Genomic DNA, 22,750 nt, shown 5'->3' on the forward strand with positions numbered 1-22,750 from the left:
GCTAGAGTGCATCATTGACGAAAGATGCTCTTGAAGGAACATTTTGATGGAATAAAACATTTTCAGAAGAAACATGAGGGAGATGATAAAGGCCAGAAATTTAATATGTATAAAATAAAGAAAGTAATGGTTGCATACAAAAAAATACAAACACACATATGAAATGATCACATCTCAAATGAATATTTAAGATTGTTAATTTGCAAGCCCACCTTGGCTTTCCTTGAATGTGTTTATACAGCATCAAGACTGATGGCTGCCTTTGAAACAACAGTGCTATCTGAGGTTGGGCTGTTAGAGGCAAAACATAGACCAAAGCATTAAACAGTCATGAATCACTATGTATAAAATAGATAAACAACAAGTTCCTACTGTAGAGCACAGGGAACTGTAGTCAATATCTTATAATAAACTATATTGGAAAACATGGAAAAGAATACATATATATTCTTTATATATATATAAATGAATCACTTTGTTGTACACCAGAAACTAATGCAATGTTGTAGATCAACTATATGTCAATTAAAAAATCATAAATCACATACAATAAATAAACATAGGGATCTTCAGTTATATTTTAAATAGTCCATAAAGAAAGAAAAAGAAGCTGTCCAATAATTTTATCTATGTAAAAAACTATTCTTAAAAGCACATAGTTAATGAACTTGCTTTTTTAATAAGCCTGGAAAATACAGTACATCCTCCATATTCTAACTTCGAAAAAATATATTAACTCTTTGAGGCCACATAGTACAATAGTATCAGTATATGAAATAAACACTTCAGTACCTGAATGTGGCACTGGAATTAATTAAAAATCAGGCTTGTGTTCATCTTAATCTAAATGAATTCTCATATTTAAGGAACACAGAGACCTAATAATGAGACAATCTTATTTATCAAGCAGTATTTCCAAGGAGAACTATAAAGCAAGGCATTGGTAAAAAAAAAAAAAAAAGGGGCGGGGGGGCAGTGGTAATATTTTGAAGTGTCATTGATTTCTTAAATCATTGAGTGGCAGAGTTCACTAAGACATTCAGTGCTGTGATCACATACTTTTATAGGATGGACTCACTCACTTCCACCTATCTAGAATTCTCTCTCTCTCCTCAGATAGCTACTTAATGTTAATCATGCTGCCATGATGCATTTTCCAGTTTCTCCATGCTTGAGCTGTTCTCCAATGTCATTTTTTTAATCTCCTTCACTCTTCACCAAATGATGGTACTTCTTGGAACCCAGCAGATGGTCTTAAAAATACTATTCAGGTTGATGACAAAGACTAAGTGTCAATGGCATTGAAAGTTGTTGGGAAATATTTTAACTCTCTATCCTTAAGTCTCTAGTTGATAGCACACATTTCTTCTTTAATGATAAGAGCAGATGTGTCACTAGTGGTTATATTAGTTTAACTGAGATCAGAATATTCACTGTAAATGATAGTTTGCTTTTTGTCATGATGTCAACATATGTGTCATGTTCTTTTGCACACATATTTAGGACATACAGAATCTGTATTCATTATAATAGATACTTTGCATGAATATTTATAACCCCAAGTTGAATAGTTAGATCTGCATTCCTTTGCATTACTATTGATGGAGTTGGGTTTGGATTTACCTATTAATGTTCTTATAAATCTCATTAATAGATGTACTAGAGGTCCCTTTAGCAATGCGCCCTCAAGTAATTCTGCAACCATAGCAATAGAAAGCATTAAAGTGTCTTGAGACAATTTTCCTTTAAAATAGTGTCTCTGTAGCTTGCCAGCTATTTATTGCAACACTGTTTTATGTCTTTATCTTTCTTAATACAGAAATAGCAATGATATTGACTACAGAAGGGAAGTATTGTGTAGAAAGAATGCCCAAATGATGAAGAAAGAACATATTTGCTCACTCTTATTAAGGTGAGTAGCATATTTGTAAAGACTTAACAGAATAAATACATGCTGACTTAAAGGTTATGATTTTTAGTAAAATTAGATAAATATTAACATCAAGTTTACAGTCAAAGTTATATTTTTGGCTAATTCTTGAGCTGTTGATAGTTTGGAGGAGCATATGTTTTGAAAGTTGAATGAAAACAGAAGGTTGATGACATAAACCATAAATGTGAATCCATACTTTATTCATAAGTTGTACCACGTTCTCCTCCCAAATCAAATATTTGAGTGATTGTGAACCCAACCGTAACAAAGAGTCAGCAAAGTGGGCTGGAAAGAGTCTGAATCCGACTAGATTCTAGTCCTGCTTCTGCCACTGCCTAGCTGTATGACCTTGTATAGAAACCTTAGGGGAATTCTGTTTCCTTAGTGTAAAATGACACTTATAGGACAAGAACAATCTCCTCAGTCCTTCCAGTTCTGTCCTTCAGAGCATCAGCAACTGTGTAAAGTCTTAAGAGAAAAGAACCAGGCAACAGCCATTCTATTCCCCTTCTCACCCGGTTACTCACATGTTATTGTAAAGCTCTTATGAGGCAAGATTTGTCAGAAAGTTTTGGAAATCAAGAGATTATAAAGCAACACAAGACAATGAGACTTGAAGGCGGAGGTGACGTTCCACAGCTAATCATCCCTAACCATCCGCTTTAATTCTTTGTACTTTGCCCCTTCTCGTCTAGGCTTTTTTTCTGTACCTTATTTATCTTTCATTTATTGACCCACACTCAGAGGCACAGCCTCAACCCAAAGGAGGGAACCTTTTTAACGTTATAAAATTTCAAGGGGCAGCAAAGGATATTTGTAATTTCTCAACCTGTTGGTTGAGAAAATACACTTAATCAACATTTAACAAACGTTCTTTGAGTAACCAGGGACTTAATGGAGTGTGAAAACAGATTCATGGAGCCTACAGTCTGTTGGGGAGAGACATAATAAAATAATCACACAGGCAAAAGTAAAATGCAAAATGGTAGAGAGAGACACAATGAATTTAGTAACTTGTAAGAGGATATCTATCTTATTAGTCAAAACAGTTCATACATGCACTTAGAAAATAGTAGCATATGTATGTCCAGGTATACCATTTGTTCATTCTATGTTTGGTGTATTATGGCCGGCCCTTTACAGTAAAACTTCTTCTGCCCCAGGTTAGGAATTTCTACGTTGTCTGACCATTGTGTCCCTAGGTAGAATAAGGTGGTTGAGGACAAAAATCTTGTTTATTAATTAAATATTTGCTATATGAATGTATTGAGGTAACTAACTTATTACTACTACTACCACCTCAAATTCAAAATTTTTTATTTGTTTTTCTTTTTTTGATTGAAATATATTTTATTTACAATGTTTCAGGTATAAAACAAAGTCATTTAGCTGTACATATATATATGAATCTACTATTCTTCAGATTCTTCTTTATTATAGATTATTACAAGACATTGGATGCAGTTCCCAGTGCTATACAGTAGACCCTTGTTGGCTATCTATCTTATATATGTTAATCCCAAACTCCCAATTTGTCCCTACCCCCCCATTTCTCCTTTAGTAACTGTAAGTTTATTTTCTGTGAGACTATCTTAGGTAAACCCAAATTTCTTTCTCACTTCTGTTATCTTCACAGTGACCAGAGGTAGGGTGGAATGGGGGTGAAAATGTGTACTACAGAGGTTAAGCTAATAGAATCTCCACCATCTTGTAGCTGTACTCTCTGGGACACATACCCTCTGAGGTGGCCAGGGTAAGGGACGCAGGCTTGGGGGAAGTATTCTAGCCTGACCTCAGCCTGGAACTGTATCACCATGTGATATAACTTTTCCATGGCATCTGTCTGCCCAACAACACTGGCCTGTATCTCTAGTGCCCAGGGCAGTGCCCACTCAGTTATTCTTACGAAATGAACCAGTGGGATGTGAAAGCATGTTCTGTGCAATCCAGCATTACAAAGGGATTTTTAGTCCTTTCTCCCATGACACAAAAAGCTCCACAGCACTGGCAAAACAAATTTTTGTCACCACCTAGATACACTGTAAACACCACTTGGAACCTTACATCAGTCCTCTGTGATGCACCCCCATGACTTTATGGGAGTGGGAGATGACTGGTGGCCATCCAGTGGCTGCTGCCTCATCAGTCCATCAGACTGAGCCTCTGTAATAACATTCCCTCCTGCTCTTTGTTCTTCAAAGGAGTAAGAGAGACCTGCTATTTCCTATTAGCACTGAGTCTATCTCATGCCAGTTTCAAAAGAAGAGTAACAAAAATTCACAGAGTAAAATATGCACACAGACTCCCAACACACACAAAAGAAAGATATATTAATTTTTGTGAGGTAAATACTTCTGTTACTGGTCAAAATTCTGGAGTTTTTGGAATAAAACTGCCTTATATTTCCAAAGGACTTTGAGTTTTGAAAGCACTTTTGTATCAGTGATCTCATTTGATCCTCACAACGACACTGCCATGAAAGGGCAGGAGATTTTATCTGTATTTGAGAGGTGAGGAGAGTGTCCATCGGGTTGGGCTGCCTGCCCGAGGTCACACAGTGATGCAGAGCTGGACCGAGGAAGAGCACCCAGACTTCTTTCTGACTTTGGATCAGAGCTCGCTCAACATCACATCATGTTTCTTACCTTCAAATGGATGAAGAGCCTTCTGACCCTGGGCTGTGGTCTGGGCACAGTCGCTTCCACCTTTGCAATTACTGTCAAACCTGGTTATTGTCTCAGAAGCTTGCTAGTTAAAATGACCTCAAACAGCTGAATCTGAAGGGGAGCAGTTAATAAAGAGACTGCTGAGAAACGACCTCCATCTTTCTACATTCCCTCCAGTGAAGTCAAGTGCAATTTCAGACAGCTCTCAGCTATCCAATCCACTCCTTTTGAGCTCTGCTACCAAGCTACCTATAAAACACGTAAACAACCTGATCACAGTTTTCAGGGATAATTAACATGATAACAATTTCCTTCTAAACCTAGATTTTCCCAAACACTTGTCCGCCATGGAGCTGTTCTGTGAATGACCTTAATTCCCAATACATTTTTTCACAAACTCTAAAAGTTAACCTGTATCTTTTTGTACCAAACCATTTACATAAAATTCAAGAAATCCAAGACTCAGCACAATAAACAGATGGCATTCTCCCTGTCCTTCCTAAAATGGCACTCTGTACATTATAGAACTTCAAAAGTTTTTGTTTTATTGCTTCAGTTCTTAGAAAAGAACTTAAAATTTGTAGATGGTTAACAGAAATTAGTCATATTTGGTTTGCATTTAAAGCAGGCTGTTTATGCATGTTAGTTATGCACGAGCAAATGGCCATGCTTATATAGGTGTTCAGTAAATATTTGGCGAATGATTGATGGGTGAATAATGCAACACCCTGTGGGTACACGCTGTCTTTGTTCTGCTGCGTGACTTTCAGTAGAGAACTGAAGGAGAGAATTGTAAAGCACAGAGAAGAGAATTAAGCCTTTGCAGACAAAGATTCTAGTCATTACTGCTAAATGATGAAATGATTTAGGGCAAACTGCTTAACTCAACAGGCCTTTGGGTTTCTCAACAATAGACTAAGAATGGATAAAAATTTAGATGGTCTCTAAGGTTACTTCTAGTGCTAGTATTTTCTAATTCTAGATTAAAAACTATCAGCCAGAGAAAAATATCACTCTCACCAGAAAATAAATATGGAATGAAGGGTGATCCCAGAGAAAGGTTTTAGCTTTCTGAGTTTAAATGTTCTTGGCGGCGGAGGAGAGGCAGGGATTAAGAACTGTGAAGACAATAAGGAGTCTTATTCCTTTTAGCACATTATTGTCTATTACAGAACTCTATAAATGGCTTGTGGCGGAGGGAGTTTGAAGTAGGCTCTGAGGAGCAAGAAAGGACACTGAGGAAGTCTAAAATTTCTTTTTTTTCTTTGTCAAAGTAGATGAGGGAAAGGAAAAATCCATGATGAACTGTTCTAAAATCTCAAAACTTGGAGAATGACTAATCTAAGCCCCTAGAAGTACAAAAGAGAGTAGACACTTAGAGAAAATGGAATTCATGGAAAGAGAACCCAACATAGGGCTCTTAATTTCTCAAGAAACAAACTGGCAGTCACACAAGGGTTTCAGCCAGAAACCCAAAGAGCCAGATTTGGGTCCCAAATAAGAAAGGACTCTGTTCTCTCACAGGCCACGAAAGACCTGAAGAGGGTTCCTGCCTTGGAAGAGAGGCTGGAAACAATGTGAACAGATTGTTGACAGGACCCCTAACCATGTGGGGCACACCTTGAAGCTCAGAGAGTAAGCAGTGGCCCCATGGAAGGAACTAAACCTTTAACCCAGCACCAGGCAAGGGGGCTTTATCTGCCTCAGCCTATATGATCCTGACAATCCAGAATTCTCACCCACTCTTGTCCAACACTTGAAACAGCCAGACAACTGTGTGCATGTGAGAATTCCGTGGGCAGGAGGACTACAGGAGAACGGGAGGCCGGGAAGAATGTGACTGCAAAGTATGATCTTGACAGGAAAAATTCTCTTCCTTCCTCCTCCTACCACAGCCCTTCCCCTTTCTTTGTTTCCTCGAGGAAGGCAGAGAAAATTTAACTGACGTACAGAGGCCACTCAGGCTGGCCAGGGAATTCCTCGACTGTGTCTGGGGTGGGTATCACAGCAGCTCATAAAGTTGCCCATGGAGAAAATCATCAATTCCACCTGAGCACCCACGAGGCACCCATTAGATATGAGGCTGGGTTTTTCAGGGGATAAAAAGATGAGCAAGATGTTATCATTTCTCTAAGAGGCTTCCAGTGCAGTGGGAGAAATGAGACAATGAATAACCAAACAGAATAAAAGTAAATGATGTGCCATATGTGATGTTGAAATAAAGATGTAGTGCAGGAAGTGTCAGATCACTTCTGGGGTAACTGAAAGTGTGAGTCATGGGGGAAAACATGAGATGTGCTTGGAAGGACAGTCCGTTTCTGTCCATTCTCTGCCACCACCCTCTTCTAAGTCATACTCTTCTCTTGCCTGAAGGTCCTAAAAACTCCCCACTTTTGTTTTTACTGCCTCCTATCAGTTGTCTTCTCAGGGGGTTAGTGACCTTTTTAAAATCAAGTCTCAAACCACTCCACTGTTTTCATACTCTCTAATCATGCTTAGCATACATTTCAAAGTCCTTGACTTGGTTTACAAGGCTTCACCAATCTGACCTCTACCTCTGCAGCCTCACCTTGAGCCGCCTTTTGCAGTGTGGTCTCTCGCAGCCTTGCTGGTCTTTATTAATTTCTTCCCATAGACCTCGTTCCCTTCTGCCATAGGGCATTTACCTTTGCTGTTTCCTCCGCCTGGAATGTTCATCTCCCTCCTCCTTCTTGCTTAGTTACCTCCTGCACCATCCCCCTCGTGACTCCCCATATTCCGCTCCTGACAGATCCCCCTCCCCTGCTCCCACTGCCACAGTATGTCTTGTTGGCTGTTCCTGTGGCACTTTTCCTTCCACTTATAATGGCTGATAAACACACATTTATTTGTGGAATTATTGACAGCTGATACCCCCATACACTATAAGCACCATGAGGGCAGAAACTGTGTCTCTGTTCTCACCATTGCATCCATGGCACCTAGCTCAGGGCAGGCATAGAGCAGGCACTCATTAGCTACTTCTTGAATGAATTAATGGACATTAGAGATCAATCGTCCAGTCCCTTTTCAGAAGAAAGAACTGAGGCTCAGAAAGGTAAACAGATTTGTTCAAAGTCCCAAGTTGCTAAACTAAAAAAAGTACTCTTGTCTTCAGAGTCTTAATCCATAGCTCTCATCCAATTCTACCATGTGATTCTACCATGTGATGTGACTTGTTCAAGGGCCAAGTCACAGCCTCCAATTTTATTACTAGGACAAAAGGTGATTGAGAAGAGAGACAAAAGGAATTATTCATTGGGTCATAAGAGCAAACCGAACATAAGTGAGAAATTGAGAAAGACTGAAACTTGAAAGAAAAATTGACGAGTGGGTGGTGTGGTTAGTGTATTGACACATAGATGAAAGATTGATCTGGTTGACTGGCCTGAGATGCACACATGTACAGGCAAGGGCCATGAAGCTCCACAAAGGCGGTACCCATACCTGGCCAGGACCTAATTAAGAGAAAGGATTTTCTGGGGAACAAGTGGGTGTACTGGAAAGTACAACATGATTAAATTTTGTTCAACTGATTTTGAATCCTGACTTCTTTGTCGGGGACAGGGGAGTGGCAGAAAAGGAATAAAGGAACAAGGTGGAAAACAGGCAATCTATTGATGTATTGATGTTTTTATAATTGAGGAATTATATTTAATAAATAATGAGAATGTTGTTGAGTTAAAAAATGCCAAGTCTAAAAAAAATCATGGAAGAATTGGAAGCCAAAGAAATAGCTATGTCTGACGAAGTGCTGGGGGCTGGAGATGAGAGAGGGGCTCCGTGCTGGCACCACACCCTTCTGTGCAGCCAGATCACATCTTGGCCATAATCCTTCCTTTCAAACAGTGCCAGTCACAAGGAGGAGGTGTGAGTCCAGGGCCAAGGCTGTAGCACACGGTTGATGAGCCATAAAGGGTAGGGCCGCCTCAGCCTAGGCAGAGAAGGCAAGTGCGCTTTTATATTTCCGTTGAAAGCAGCGCAGTGTTTTAACTCAAAACTGGAGAGTTATTAGTTTCCTGACCAAAAGAAAGAGAGTCTCAAATGTGGAATTCCACAGAGCAGGGCTGCTTTTGAACTCCTCATCCCTCAACATCTGCAGCCATTTCCAGTCTTCAGGCGCTGCCAACTTCTGTGTTGTGGACTGATATCTGCACGGACACGTGGGTTCCGGCAGCCCCTGTGCAGTGCAGCAGCCTCGGGGAAGCGGAGTCAGCAAGGAGAGGGGCAGGGAATTCTTTTCGCATGGCTCTAAATCTCCACCTCTAGAACAGCTTCAAATTTCACAGATACAATGTGCAGGCTATAAGTGCATTGAGCCTCTCTTGTGAAATGTTCTCCAGACTTACATAAGTGTAATTAAATACCAAGTATCAAAAAAGAAAAAAAAAGCCAACACAAAATGGTCTCAGCGTACTCTGGGTAATATTACTTCCAGATTTTAGAAGAGTAATACTAGGCTAGAAAGCATAATGACTCATTTTTAAATTAATGTTTAAACAGAGAAGAATCAGAATGGCATAGTGGAAAGAGTACAGACTGGACTTACACCTACTTTTGAATCCTGGCTGTTAAACTTCTCTGAGACTCAGTTTTCCTACTTTTTCTTAAAAAGAGAATCTCAGCACCCACTTTGGAGATTTGGGGAAGGGTTGGAGATGATATTTTGAGAGGGAATATTCAGAGCCTGAGAATGTAACAGGCAGTCATTAAATGGCAGCTGGCTTTACACAGCACTATGGGGGAAAACGGCACTATTTTTCTTTGTTGGTGTTTTTAACAACCATTAATGAGATTGTAAAACATGAGTTTGTAAAAATCAACTCAGAACACGTATACTGAGTTAGTCACTGACAAGTCATTCTTCATTCTGCTTCCAGATTCCAATTACCAACTATTTCCAAGATCTCTTCATCCAGGTCGGGGCAGGGATGAGAGTTTCTATATACTGAAAAATGTAGGAGGTTGTCTATGGTGTGGTTTTAGTCACAGCAAATTAAGGACTTCTTGAAGTTCTTTGCTCAGCCACCTGGACTTTTCCTTGCTCACCTGCTTACAGTTAACAATTGCTTAAAAATCTACCTTAGAAGAGGCGTGTATGTAGCTTATGCCTATTTAAGTACCAATGCTTGCATATTAGTAGCTGTCACTTCTCTGAAGAAGAGTCTCAAAACTGCATCTCCCTGTTAAGTGCTGGCAACACAGCTTCAGCTTCCCAAAAGATGTTGCTCCAGCTCACTATGTAGGTTTCCAGCCTTGAGCAAATACTAGAAGATTACAGTGCTTAGAAACTGTACAGTTCTGTGGATAGTCTACACGTTGCAGTGTGTTTTTATTAAAGAATTGCAGGTCCTCTGCTCTAGTCACAGATTTACTCATTTTTCATGAACACATGGTGATCATCCCTCCTTACAAAACTCTCTCCATGGTCCTCCAATTTAGAATGCCTTTTTTGCCCCCAGCTTTACTGAGGTGATAAATAAAAATTGTAAAACTATTTAAGGGATACAACATGATGATTTAAAATACGTCTGCATTGTGGAATGAGTACCACGATTGAATTAATTAACATATTCACCGCCCCACATAGTTACCGCGCGTGGAGACGGGTGGTAAGAACACTTAAGATCTACTCTTGTAGCAAATTTCAGGTGTACAATACAGTGTTAACTGTAGCCACTAGATCTCCAGAATTTATTCATCTTATCAAAGAAAGTTTAGAAAGCCTTTTTTAATTCTCTCTCCACATCAATCCCAATGCCTGAACCAAGAAGTCATCTCAATTATTACATCTGCCACCAAGACTTTGCAGCCATTCTAACCCTCAGTGAGATCTGCTTACTATGAACTCATTCAAAAGTAGTTCAGGCCCACAGCATTCATCACCTGCCACTCTCATTTGACATTTAATCATCACCTGCTTTGGAACATTTTTTCTGTCATTACTTAACTCTAATCATCCTGATGGTTATATATTCGTTAGATTTTCAGTAAACATCTATCCCTTATAATCCCAGCATACTTCAGTGTGATAAAGATCCTTATTAATGTCTTGAATAAAAGAGTCAGTGAACTTCCCGCCAGATGCTACTTTAATAAGTCATTGTTTACGCTTTTGTACAAGTAAATTTTGCATACTTATTCAATGTGGTTTTCACCAAGCAGGGTGAAAGACCCAGAACTAGAGTGATTGGAGCCAAGTGTTTGTATTTGCCAATTCTCACTCTGACTAAAGCCAGTGCTGGCTCTGTACCCGCTCATCCACTCAGCCAGGTGAGGCTCACATTCGTCAGAGAAATGCCAAATTTCTTTCACTTGAGAATTCTACTTTCCATTCTCCACTCTTGCAAATTTTTTTTTAAGTCAGGTATTTTAAAGTAAAGTAAATAAGCCCTCCACTGAACTATTCTGACTTAACAGAGGTTTTATGTTAAAATTTAGAAGTACAATTTGAGAATATATATATATATATATTTATAAATATATATTTTATATATCTAAATAAAATAATATATAAATAAAAGTGGAGTCTCCCCATGTAGACAGAGGGAGACTTGCCTAAGAATGTGGAGTGAACATGAACCCGTGAGCAAGGTGATTTTGGTCACAAAGAGGAACAGAATCTGTAACGGAACCTCATAAAAATATTTTCACATACTTATGAACCAAGAGCCAACTTGCCTCCTCTTCCTTCCAAAAAAAAAAGTTTATGGAAAAAGGAGTTGTTTATAGTGATTCAAAACTCCATATCCATAAAACATGATAAGCAATGTCTCAACACTGTAGATAAAATTACATGGAGAGAGAACACTCCCTTTAAACCAAGGAATGTATGCTGATTAGATGAGGAAGGTGAGAGAGAGAGGTGTAACACCTCTTATTAGTAATAATAAAATGAATTTGAATTTCTCCAGCCCCTTTCATCTAGGAATTTCAGTTTACTTACATTAACTAATTAAGCCTCACTTTTACTTTATCACCCCCTGTAAGAGAATAAGACTATAACATTAGAATTTCTACATTCTCTGGTCAGTTTCAGTCCTTTGCAGTCATTCATTTATTGTTCAAGACTACAGCCTACTGTGTAAGCAAGTGTAATTACACCACATTTTTTTTTACAGGTAGGGAAACTGAGACAAAACATACCATCTTGCCAAGACCACACAGTAAGGCAGTTGCAGAGCTGGACAAGGCCAACTAATATTTGAATCCAGGGCTTCTGGTGGAAAAACTAAATCCGTCAGTTTCCCCGACTCTCCCTCCTACATAGCTGTCTTCACACACAGGTAGCCTTAGAAATAGTAGAATAATGTTCAATCTTCCAAGGGGATAATTCAATTCAGAATGACTCAACAAAGTCTAACTAACAACCCACAACAGGACAGGGGGAGAAAAGATGATGTGGGCAGCATTTATTATTATTCCAAAGATTCACCCTTGAGTTTTCATAATGGAGAACTCTGAAGAAGACAAACAACAGTAGTAACCTGTGTTCTCTGTATACATTGATATTGTTTGGTCTGGGCTCAGGTTGCCTTCTCTCCCCACCCACAAGTAGTTTGGGGAAGGGGCTGGTATATCTTAAATGCCTTAAATTTCAGATCCTCCCTGAAGTCTCAACGACAGCATCAGTGACAGCTCTTGGGAAGCACTGAGCATTTTTAGCCCTTTAGAATCTACTCATTTGAAGTTAGTGAACTTCGGAAGAATAATTGCTTTAAATATCATATTTTAAAATTCAAATATTATACTGAAAAAAAGCAAATACTTTATCAGGCAGTTGTGGTCATTTGACCTTTTCCAAACCTCGAATGTTAGCCTTATTAAAATCCACAGCTTTTCTGCCTCTCTCTATTGAGAGAGGGGGAAGGGAATAATCTAGCCCATAGGCAAGTGTTTTATTTAACTTCAGAGGCAACTGGAGTACTTTGTTTTCTTTGTGAACTCTCCAAGACCCTTCTGCCCCAGGCAACAAGTAAGGGGTGAACTTAAGAAGTGGTGAAACCAAAAGTGGCTTGGCTGCTCCTGTCAGAAGAAAACAAAACAAAACAAAATAAAAATCAGCATGTCCAGCAGTTGAGATAAATATGCTTCAAACTTGCATCTTGTACATGAAGCAGGGTCAGAGCAGGCCAGGCCATCCTTCCCAATGGTAGTTATTGCTGGAGAAGTATAGTGTCACGGCAAAGGACATTGGACCCAATAGGGCCCCTTGCCTGCATGTCGCCGTACTCCAAAGCCAAATGGCGCACTTTGGCATAGTCTCAGTGCTATCTACAGAAACACAAAAATAAATAAACCACCCCTTGATGACTAATCTCTGACTCCAGGTAAGATATCAGTGAGGTGACCAAGAATACACACTGAACTGCACATTCCTCGGTTGAAACTTTGCACCACTAGTACTTCTGTTAATTTGACACAGTAGTAGAAATACTAACATCAGAAGGGAGGAGCCTCTGATTTTCTATAAAGTAAAATCAGTATATGTCTTTTCTTCCATTAGTCCACGCTGCAAAACATCAACAGTAAGACATTCTCCAGATTTTTAATTTAGCCTTCTGCAAATATTGTCAACCTTGCCAATGATAAAGCCATGATTTCCTCCTCTTCAAAGGAAAAAAAAAAAAAAACAATTCCAGACATGACAAGTACATTGCAAGAGGAGTCAGAGCAAGAAAGTTATAGAAATAGAAAATTATTTTAATTAATTAATAATTATCCTCTAGGCATTTAAAACACACACACACACACATCCAAATGACTGCCTGGTAGAAATTTACAGCACTGGTAAAAGTTACTAACTGGATACAGAATAGCTAAATGGCAAGTTCATGGGGAAAACCAGCTCTTTAAGTCTCAATAGGTTAGAAGGCCATTGCCTATTTGGCTTAGCTCTAAATCTGCCAAGCTGGCATGGGGGCAGCTCATTTTTTAAAATACAAGTCTTCATTCAAAAACAAAATTGGACCCAACTGTCCCTTGCAATTACATTTTGGTGGTTCAAGCTGGGTGTTTTGTGTTTTTTCTAGGTGATTAATAGCGCTCACATTTAAATGGTCACAGTCAGCCTCTACAGTCATTAACACCCCATTAAGATGGATGAGAGGAACTTCGCACCTTTTGTTTCAGTCCGCTGGGCCATGGACTTAACAAAACAGAGCGGCACTGATTTAGGGAGGGAAGATTATCTGCACAACCAGATAAGCTAAAACTACCTTTAAAAACAAATTTTTAAAAGTCCTTATAAAAACTTATTTTTTAAACACTCTTTAAATATCATTTTAAGAACACTAAATCCAGAGTTTCCCTACATCTGACCTGATGCATATATTTGGCATGGTTCTTCAGTAATGTTTACAAACTGGGTTTCTGCCCTACTGTTTCTTTTGCTCTAAGCCTATAATAATGATAGGAAACTTCTGTTTCCAGGGAAAAGTAGTAGTAACATGAATATCTAGTTACCTTTTAGAAAAAACTATGCTAGTGGAAGTCTATGCATGACAGTCTAAACACTGGCTCCATTTCTCCCAAATGGTAGGAGAAATGTCCTGTTTTTGGAAAATTTGTGGAAGAGGTAACTGTTTCAAATGTTTAAGGGGAAAATGAAGGATCCAAAAGTTGAGAGCAGGATGCTGTCTGAGACTCTTTAACAAATGGAGTGGCCAATGACAGTTGTTTTTAATCTCTCCTCAAAAGCTTTTCTTCAAGAGACTCCTGTGGGATGGCAAGGGTGAATTTTGTAGCCAAACTGCTTTGTTTACAAACTTGCAAAACACTGTACTGCATCCTTCTGAGTTGAAGTTGCTACAGCCAGAACAAGGCACAGGCTTCTTGCAGAACCAACCAACACTGAATTGCCAGGGTGGTTCTTATGTGAGCAGGAGGTGGTCGGTCAACATGATGTCTATCATTTGGTTCAGCAGGTAAGGAAGTGACTTTATTGAATCAGGTTACTTATTACTGTCATCTCTGTTACTGCTATCTTCCATTGAAATGGGTGCCTTTCAAATCATACAACAAAATTTTAAAAATAACGACACTGTGCTTCTTAACTCAGTCACATCAAAGTCCAGAATCTACAAGCATCTCACACCATTCACATGTACATACACACACCTGATATTCTTTGTTATACTTTTGCATATTATAAGGAAAGTCTTTCCCTAGTAGCATCCACCTCCAGCATTCTGACGGGGTTTACCTATATACAATTTTGATAAAATCAAAAGTTCTTCTATCTTTCTAGCTATTTATAGACCCCAGTCATTTAAAAAATTACTAGATCCTTATTCATCTCACCTCTAAAATTACAAAGTTAACCATTTTCTCTCTTCACCATGCTTGTTACATTTGAAGGACTGCCCAGTTGCTATCAGGCACCAATCCTTCTACTAACTTTGCAAAATTCAACTCCTTGATCCTATCTAGGATTTACTACTGCCCCTGTGTTGGCTCTTTCTCATCAGCATACAAGCATGCCCCAGTTTTGTCTATGTTTAAATAAATAAATAAATAAAACTTCTTTGATTCCATATCCCCCTCCAAGTGTCACTTTGCTCCAATTCACAGGAATATTTTTAAGAAGAAATTCTCACATTCTTATCTCCCATTCATTGCCCCCAGCTATTTGGTTTCTGTCTCCACCACTGCACTAATATTGTCACAACCACCTGCAACAAACTCCACACTGTCAATTCTTACTTACTGTCCTCATCTTAATCAGGTTCTCAGTAGCATTTCATATTGTTGTCTCTTTCCTATTCCTTAAACATGCTCCCTGCTTTCCACTTTGTGGTGGTTTTCATCCTACCTCCATGGCCAGTCCTTCTCAGACTCCTTTCTTGGTTCCTAGGCATCTGGTTGATCTTGGTATTTGGAACACTCCAGAGCTTGGCCCTGTGTTCTTTTATCATCTTCTGGTGGAAGCAATAGATAATAATATTTGAGGTGAGCCAGGGAAGTCGTCCAAGAGAAGTGGACCATTCTGCTTGTTTTCCATCTTCTTTGCATGGGGGGGCCAGAGAAGGAGGCCAAGATGGCTTCATGGGGTAGAGTGTGACCTTTAGAAAGTGGAAGTGATCAACAGTGCTAAATGTAACCGGAAGTTAAGTGAAATGAGTAAAATACATCCACTGAATTTTTTGACACGAAGGTTTTTTATGACGCTCTAGAGAACCAGTTCATTGGACACGGGGAGAGAAGCCAGCTGAGAGTGGACCGAGCTGTGAGTGGTGTAGAAGCAGAAATAGGGAGAAGGATGCCTATTGGACAACTAGATACTAATACTCTTTAAAATTCTTCAGGATAAGTAGAGTGATTTACATGTGTATGTAAGTTAATGGTAATCAAACCCCAGTGAGAGGTTGGTTAGCACTTAGAGGAACTTAGCTAGGAATCTAGATTACAGAGGCACTAAGGCAAACACTTCAAATATTAACTGTCTACCCTGGGTAGTTAATTAGCATAATCGATATTAGAAATAAATTTTCTTTTGTGCAATGAACAGTGTCCATGATGTTTGGAGAACCAAAGAAATACGGGTTTTGCCATCCCCACTTGAAAGAAATTAAAGAATCTAGCAAACCTACTAGCCGCGTATCTTTTTCTAGAGCCTGAGTCTACAGCAGCAGTGCTCCTTTGTCCTCCCTATGCATGGAGCTCTGATGCCTAATCCAACTGGAAGTTCTCCTGAGTGTCTCAGGGTCTGCTTTAGAGTAAAGCTTTGCCAAAGGACAGCGATTAAAGACTTAGTTGATTTTATGGGAACTGGTTCTATGAATTTTGTGCCTATTTTCTAATAAATACTTGCAGAAGTAGCAGATTTCAAACTGAGATTTGCATTCAGTATACCACCTCCTGAAAGTGAGGTTATATGGAGGAGCCATGCTCACCTGTCTATCTCTAAGGATCAGAGCCTGCAGATATTTACTAAATGACTTGCCCATTGTTGAAATGCAAATTTTGCTGGAGGTCCCTTGGTAAGAACAACTTTCTGGAGAAGTGTAGCTGTGAAAGGAAGGAAGGAGGCAGAGAGAGTGAGCTACAGTGAAGAAAGTGGTTTTTTATGTTTGTTTACCTGTTGTGTGTTTAAATGGAAAAGATACCAGCATATTTAAACATTGATGAAAGGATTCTGGAGAAGGTGAATGATTTAAGATAAATAAAAAGAGAAACAACAGTACATGGCAGCTAAGAAGCAGAGGTAGACTGGACTTAAGCAAAGGCAAGGCAAGCCTTATAAATAACATGCTAACTATTTAAACAAGACCTTACCTATTTCCCCCTGAGGTGAAATACAAGTCATTCTTTGCGAATGAGTGGTATGATAGGTAATTCAGATTTTAAATTGTCCAAATACAGAATTGACTAATGGGAACTCAGTTTAATATTTAGAGTTTCTGACGTTGGTTATTTTGAAGATATCAGCTGGGGCTTGTGTAAGAAAATAAAGGGGGAAAAATCTGTGAATTCACAGTGGAAACTTATTTTGGTTTTTCCCACTGTTTCCTTGTTTCTAGTGCTCAAAATGGAAACCCTCATTTAATCAGTTTATTTGGGAATTAGATCACTGCCTTGTAAAAGAGTGTGTTGTCCATTCCCACATAAATACTGTAATTAAAGGGCATAGTCATTCCTGCCACACCCTAATTTCCAGGGGGGAGGGCTGGGAGGGATCAGTATGAAGAGGGTAAATTAATTTCTTTCTTTTCGCTTTTCTTTTCTTCTTGTATTTCTTAAGTAAAGTAATTTGGAAACGGGGGCTGCTTGCATTTACCTGGTTTTGAATTTGCTTCAATCCAGCTTTGGGGTCATTGTTTGTTTTTCAGCTGTCATTCTAGCTTCTATTATATTCCATTTCATAACCAACATTTTAGATCATTATCTTGTAGATGTCAGTCAGATGGGAAAGTACCTGCTATAAATTGCTGCAGAGCAAAATTTTTAGTTTCTATACCAACAACTATTTTTTTCACATTAAAGGGAAGTAGTGCTTAGCTTTGGTTTTCTTCTTAACTATTATTCTTTCTGAAGCACCAGAAAACCAGTGTTTGACAGGGAGGTTATATGCAAAATGCAGAGGTTAGAAACTACGTGAATTATCCGTACATATGGTCTGGGGCTTGGGTATTATTGAGACTTAGAAATCTGGAGTATTTCATCTTGATTATAAAGCCCTGTGGAATGCTTCGGGTGTCTCTCCACATGGTGGAGGAGATGGGAGAAAACTGGCAGAAGCTCTCCCTTCCCACCCAGTTTAACTGATTGAGACAGGGCAATTTTGTTGGAAAAGTCTGCTGGCAATCTGTAAGTCTCAGCTTGCTCCTCTATGCCTTGCTGAGAGAAAGAGCTGTTGGAAGAGAATCAAGGCATGAAACTTTTGCTGCTCTAGTTTAAAGCTTATGAAAGCAAATGATCTCCAGGGCACTAATCCTTTCACCTTGGTAAACATGCAACAAATCTACACGAAAGGAAAGCCGAAAGACATCTCGTTTCTCCTCCTGCTGCAACTCAGATACCTGTAGGCTCCAGACTGACTAATAGGTGTCTCATGAGTCTCCACAGGAGGAGAAACATCCTAAGAAAACAAAAAAGACAGAAGTTTGGGGGTGGGGGGAAATCACGAATTCCCATAAAGCCCAAAGTTACTCTGACAAGAAGCCCTGTGTTATTTCTTTGTCCTTACTGCACAGATAAAAGATAGTTTGACAGAAATCAACATGGGTTGCTAATAGTCATTTTGCTTTATTTTTAAACTCACAACAGGATGTCAGGTTTTGTGTTGTTTTACTTTTTAATCAACTGCATTCTTTCCTATTTACTGGCACAAACTCCCTCAGTAACTTGCTGTGTCAGGGAGTGACTTGGAGAGGCAATCTGTTAAACTCAAGCTGAAGGATTTTTCTCCTGTAGATCTGTTTACCAATTTTAATTATTGATTGAAAATTGTTTGCAATGGATAAAAATACATGCTGAAAGGTAGAGAATGAAAACACACACACACACACTCCCAAACCTGAAGATTTTTTTTTCCCCCGAGTCATACATTTCTCTTAAAATACTGGTATGGATTGTCAGTGCATTTGAGGACATTTGGCAATCTGTACAATGCTTTCATCTCCGGAAATCTAATATCAGGTCAAACTAGTGGTTTTATCAAGCCCTTATCAGCAAACAGGAGCATGAAAAATAGCATCTGATGTATAGTCCCTAGAGAAAGTGGTGAGGCAACCTGGCACCAAGTTAACAGGAAAAGTCCAATTATGGATGTTATACCAAGATTTTAATCAATAAAGCTGTGACTTTTCCCCACTCGGGACACATCACTTGGTGAAGTACCTGAGCTTGTTTTAAGAATCAGGCTTCTGGGCAGCTCAAGATGGGAAGGGGGAGGCGCTAAGGGGGTCACTCTACATCTGGTCCTGCTATCTTTAAAGAGAATAAAAGAAGTTCACGTGGGAACAAAGCTAGGCAACCATCAGAACGAAAGGGCCCTTCCTGAGCAGTAGAATGAAAAGACCGGCCCTCCCAGGATGAAGACTTCACCAAACTGTAAAGCATAGCTTTGTATTCTCCTGTTCACCCTCTTCCCTCCACTGTAACGATGAAAACTCCTTTGAAAACTTCTGCTATCTCCCACTAAAAACCATTAGCAGAGGTTTGGCAATGACCGTGGATTTTCTGCTGTCTACAAATGAGATAAATCTAGCTAGAGAACTGAATTTCCCCCCTTGCTTTCCCAGAGACAGACTGGGGCACTGAGGGCCTCAGATCAAGAACATAATGAAGTCTTGACAGGCTGTCATTTCAAAGTCATGGAAATGGGTCTTTGTGTTACAGAAGGGAAGGGGTAAGGACGGGGAAGAAGATGGAATCTGAGATCAGACCAAACCTTCTGAGTACCAGGTGGGGTTCCCTGAAAGCTGGTGGTGTGACCCGGGGTAGACATGCAAAGCGCCCAGTTTTGCCAAGAGACCTAAAGAGAAGTGAGAACAAATTTTGAGAAGAGATCATCTCCTTGAGGGGCTTGGGGAACTTCAAATTGTTTCCTGCTGTGTTGTCAACTCAGTCCACTGTAGCATCAGTCAGCTCTGCTCCCAGTGCGACAGTGGTATGCAGAATGAAAGAATGAGGCAGCACAGGCAGCCCTTCCACAACCAGGCTCTCCTGGCAAAGAGTGAGGTGTCATCAAGTAGTCATGGGGCCTGATTCCAGGAGTTCAAGAGGGTAATCACAGCAAAGGGGGTGTTGGCCCAGAGGAAAAGGGAGTGACCAAGAGGGGCTCTTGGTGCCGAGGAGGACTGAGAGGCCTAAGATAAAACCACCCTTTTTCCCATTATATGCAAAAATATGACTCAGGAAGGGGAGTGTGGGAGAGGTGGATGCTTGGGGTACCTAAACTGTATCTTCTCTCATCTGGTTCCTTACAAATAGAGCTGTCTTCACAGCAGCCTTTGACAGCACCTTCCAGGTTATTCAGTTTCTAGCCAAAGTGTTCAGCCTAGAGGTTGTCAAAAACAGAGACTGTCAACCAGTGGTATCAGGACCACCAAGTAAAAATACTTCCCTGACTGAAACCTTGATATTCTGTCCCATTTCCTCTCACTCACGTCTCATCCATTTCATCAGTATTTATTTATAATGAGACTGGAAAGCAGCAAGATAATTTTTTGGAATATTTGTGTTTTTCTTCTGAACTCCTGTGACTCCCCCCCCCCCCCCCAGTCAGCTAGAGGCAAGCACATAGCCTTGAGGAGAAGTCAATTTTGGGTATTTGTTTTTAATTTCTAAAACAATCTCTAGAGAATCAAAAGAGGGGGCCTGAGGGAAGCAAATAAGGAAGTTCAGGCCATAGAAATAGAACAGGTAAAAGAAAAGGCTGAGGCAGGACAGACCTAGAGGCTTCAGAAAGGAGGAGGTCACAGTGGACAGCAGGGAGCTGCTTGACCAGCGCCAGGGGCCCCAGGGAAAGCTGACGGCCACCTCTCGAGATTCCAGGAGCACAGCACAAAGGGCCCGATGGAGTATTCCTTGTGACTGGGGGGAAGTGAGAGCTCAGTTCAAGGTCTGCCCGGGCTCCATGAATGCCCTGCAGAAGGACCCCTCCCTGTGCCTGGGACTTTGCCAGCTCATCTGAGCTGACTTGTGTGAACTACTACACTCTCTTTTTGCATAAACCCCAAATAAGCCTAAGCCCTCAAAACAGAAAACAATGTCCCCTACATCTGAGCAGCAGTGGTGGCTTTGAATTGTAGAGGGAAACCTTGGGGTGACAGTGGCAAAAGAGGTGTTATGACTTCACTGGACCTATGTACCACGTATTTTGCTGCCTGGGACTGAAAGAAGGTAAGACAGAGTTACAGCTCTCAAACAGGTCTAAGAAGTTTAGAAGGGGAAGGGGTGGGGGCGGAGAGCAAATAGATAACTGTACAAAGTAGAAGGAATATTGCATCAGCTGTAGGAACATAGAGGAGAATCTCGACACCAGAATCGTTGCTTCAGCTGAGCCTGAGTTAACAGACTTCGGCCACAGGTGAGGTGTACTGTTACACTAAATCTACAACAGATTTAGTGGCTTAAAATAACCCACAAGATGTATTCTTTTACAATTCTGGAGGTCAGAAATCTGAAATGGGTCTTACTAGGCTAAAATCCAGGTGTCAGCAGAGTTGTGTTCCTTCTGGAGACTCTAAGAGCAAATCTGTCCCTCACTTCCAGGGGCTGCAGCATTCCTTGGTCCACAGCCCCCTTCTAGCAATGACCTCACCCTGACCTCTGCTTTCTTCAGCACATTACCTTCTGTGACTCTCAGCCTCCTTCCTATAAGGAACTTTGTGATTACTTCGGGTCCATCTGGGTAATCCCAGCTAATCTCCCGTCTCAAGAGCCTTAGCTTAATCAAGCCTCCAAAGGCCCTTTGGCCATTTGAGGTAACATAGTCAAAGGTTGCGGGGACTAGAATGTGGATGTCTTTGGGGAACCACTGGTCTCCCTTCCACAGGAGCTTTCTGGGAAAAGGCAGCAACTGAAGCTAAAGCCCAGAAGACAGAGGGAACAGTGTGAGTGAAACCCAGGCTTATAAGACTAACAGAGAAGGAAGCCAGGCAGGAGTGGTGAGAGAGGGGACAAGGGGATAGGCAGAGACTAGGTCAGGAAGTGCTTTGTATTCCATTTAGGGAACTGGAATTAATAAGGAGAGTAATAAGTAGCCATTTGTGAATTTTAAACATAACATTATCACATCTGCTTTCTAGAAAAACTATTGTAGCTAAAGTTTAGTGCAGTGTATAAAAGCCCAAGGAAGCTGTGAGGTGGAAGGCAGGGAAACAAACCATTTCTATGAGCCAGGTAAAAGTGACTAAGAGCTCGAACTACGGCAGTATGTATAAAGAGGAGTGGGTGCGTTTAAGAAAAATCACAGCGTGCCTGCCCACAGAGTGCGGGGATTGAACCTGATGTGGAGGCAAGAAAAGAGTCAAAGATGATAGCCAGGTTTTTGTCGCACATGACTGAATATACTGGGGCTGCCTTTTGGTGTTTTTCACTCAGTCTCAAGCATGAGGGGAGGCAGACCAGGCTTCAGATGGACATAGATGTGATAATACATCTCATTTCGATTCCAGTACTCTGCTCCTTTATTCCTGCCTCTCACCTCTCAACATTTACCTGTATGATGCCCAGTTATTGAGATTATCAGAATGCCAGTAGTCTCCCCAATTCAAAGTGCTGTTATTGTGTATTATTTTGGCTTCAACCAATCCAGTAATTGTTTGCCTTATTTCTTCAAATGGTATGAATTATCCTGGGTAAATTTGTATGGTTGAGGGTTGGTGTAATGGATCTTTGGTGTGCCACCAAGATCCCCTACTTCAAGACTTAGGCGCTTACTCCTCCAACCACCTGTAGTGATGCTAATCCCACACCAGGAATTGCCCTAAACTCAAGGGACTTGCCTCACTTACATTCTCTCCATAGAGGCAGCCCGCATCTAATGACTGGTCCAGGCAGAACTACAGCTTCCAGCTTCTGGCTTTAATTTGGAATTCAGTATGAATCTAAAGAGCCATACTAACTTTCCAGTTTCCTGTGGGGTCTGCTAATGGCTCTCCTGCAGCTGAGCCACAGTTTAACT

General features: G+C 40.4%; 1 long non-coding RNA gene across 1 annotated transcript in view; it reads left to right on the forward strand.

Moving 5' to 3' along the window:
- Window positions 1-1,835: 1,835 nt before the first annotated feature.
- Window positions 1,836-22,750, forward strand: part of LOC116662643 — a 40,618-nt gene continuing 19,703 nt past the window's right edge. Inside the window, exon 1 of the long non-coding RNA XR_004318622.1 lies at window positions 1,836-1,912. This is a non-coding gene — a long non-coding RNA (uncharacterized LOC116662643). The remainder of the gene's footprint in view (window positions 1,913-22,750) is intronic.

The sequence above is a fragment of the Camelus ferus genome, chromosome 3, assembly GCF_009834535.1.
Source record: "Camelus ferus isolate YT-003-E chromosome 3, BCGSAC_Cfer_1.0, whole genome shotgun sequence".
In the NCBI taxonomy this organism is placed as follows: Eukaryota; Metazoa; Chordata; class Mammalia; order Artiodactyla; family Camelidae; genus Camelus; species Camelus ferus.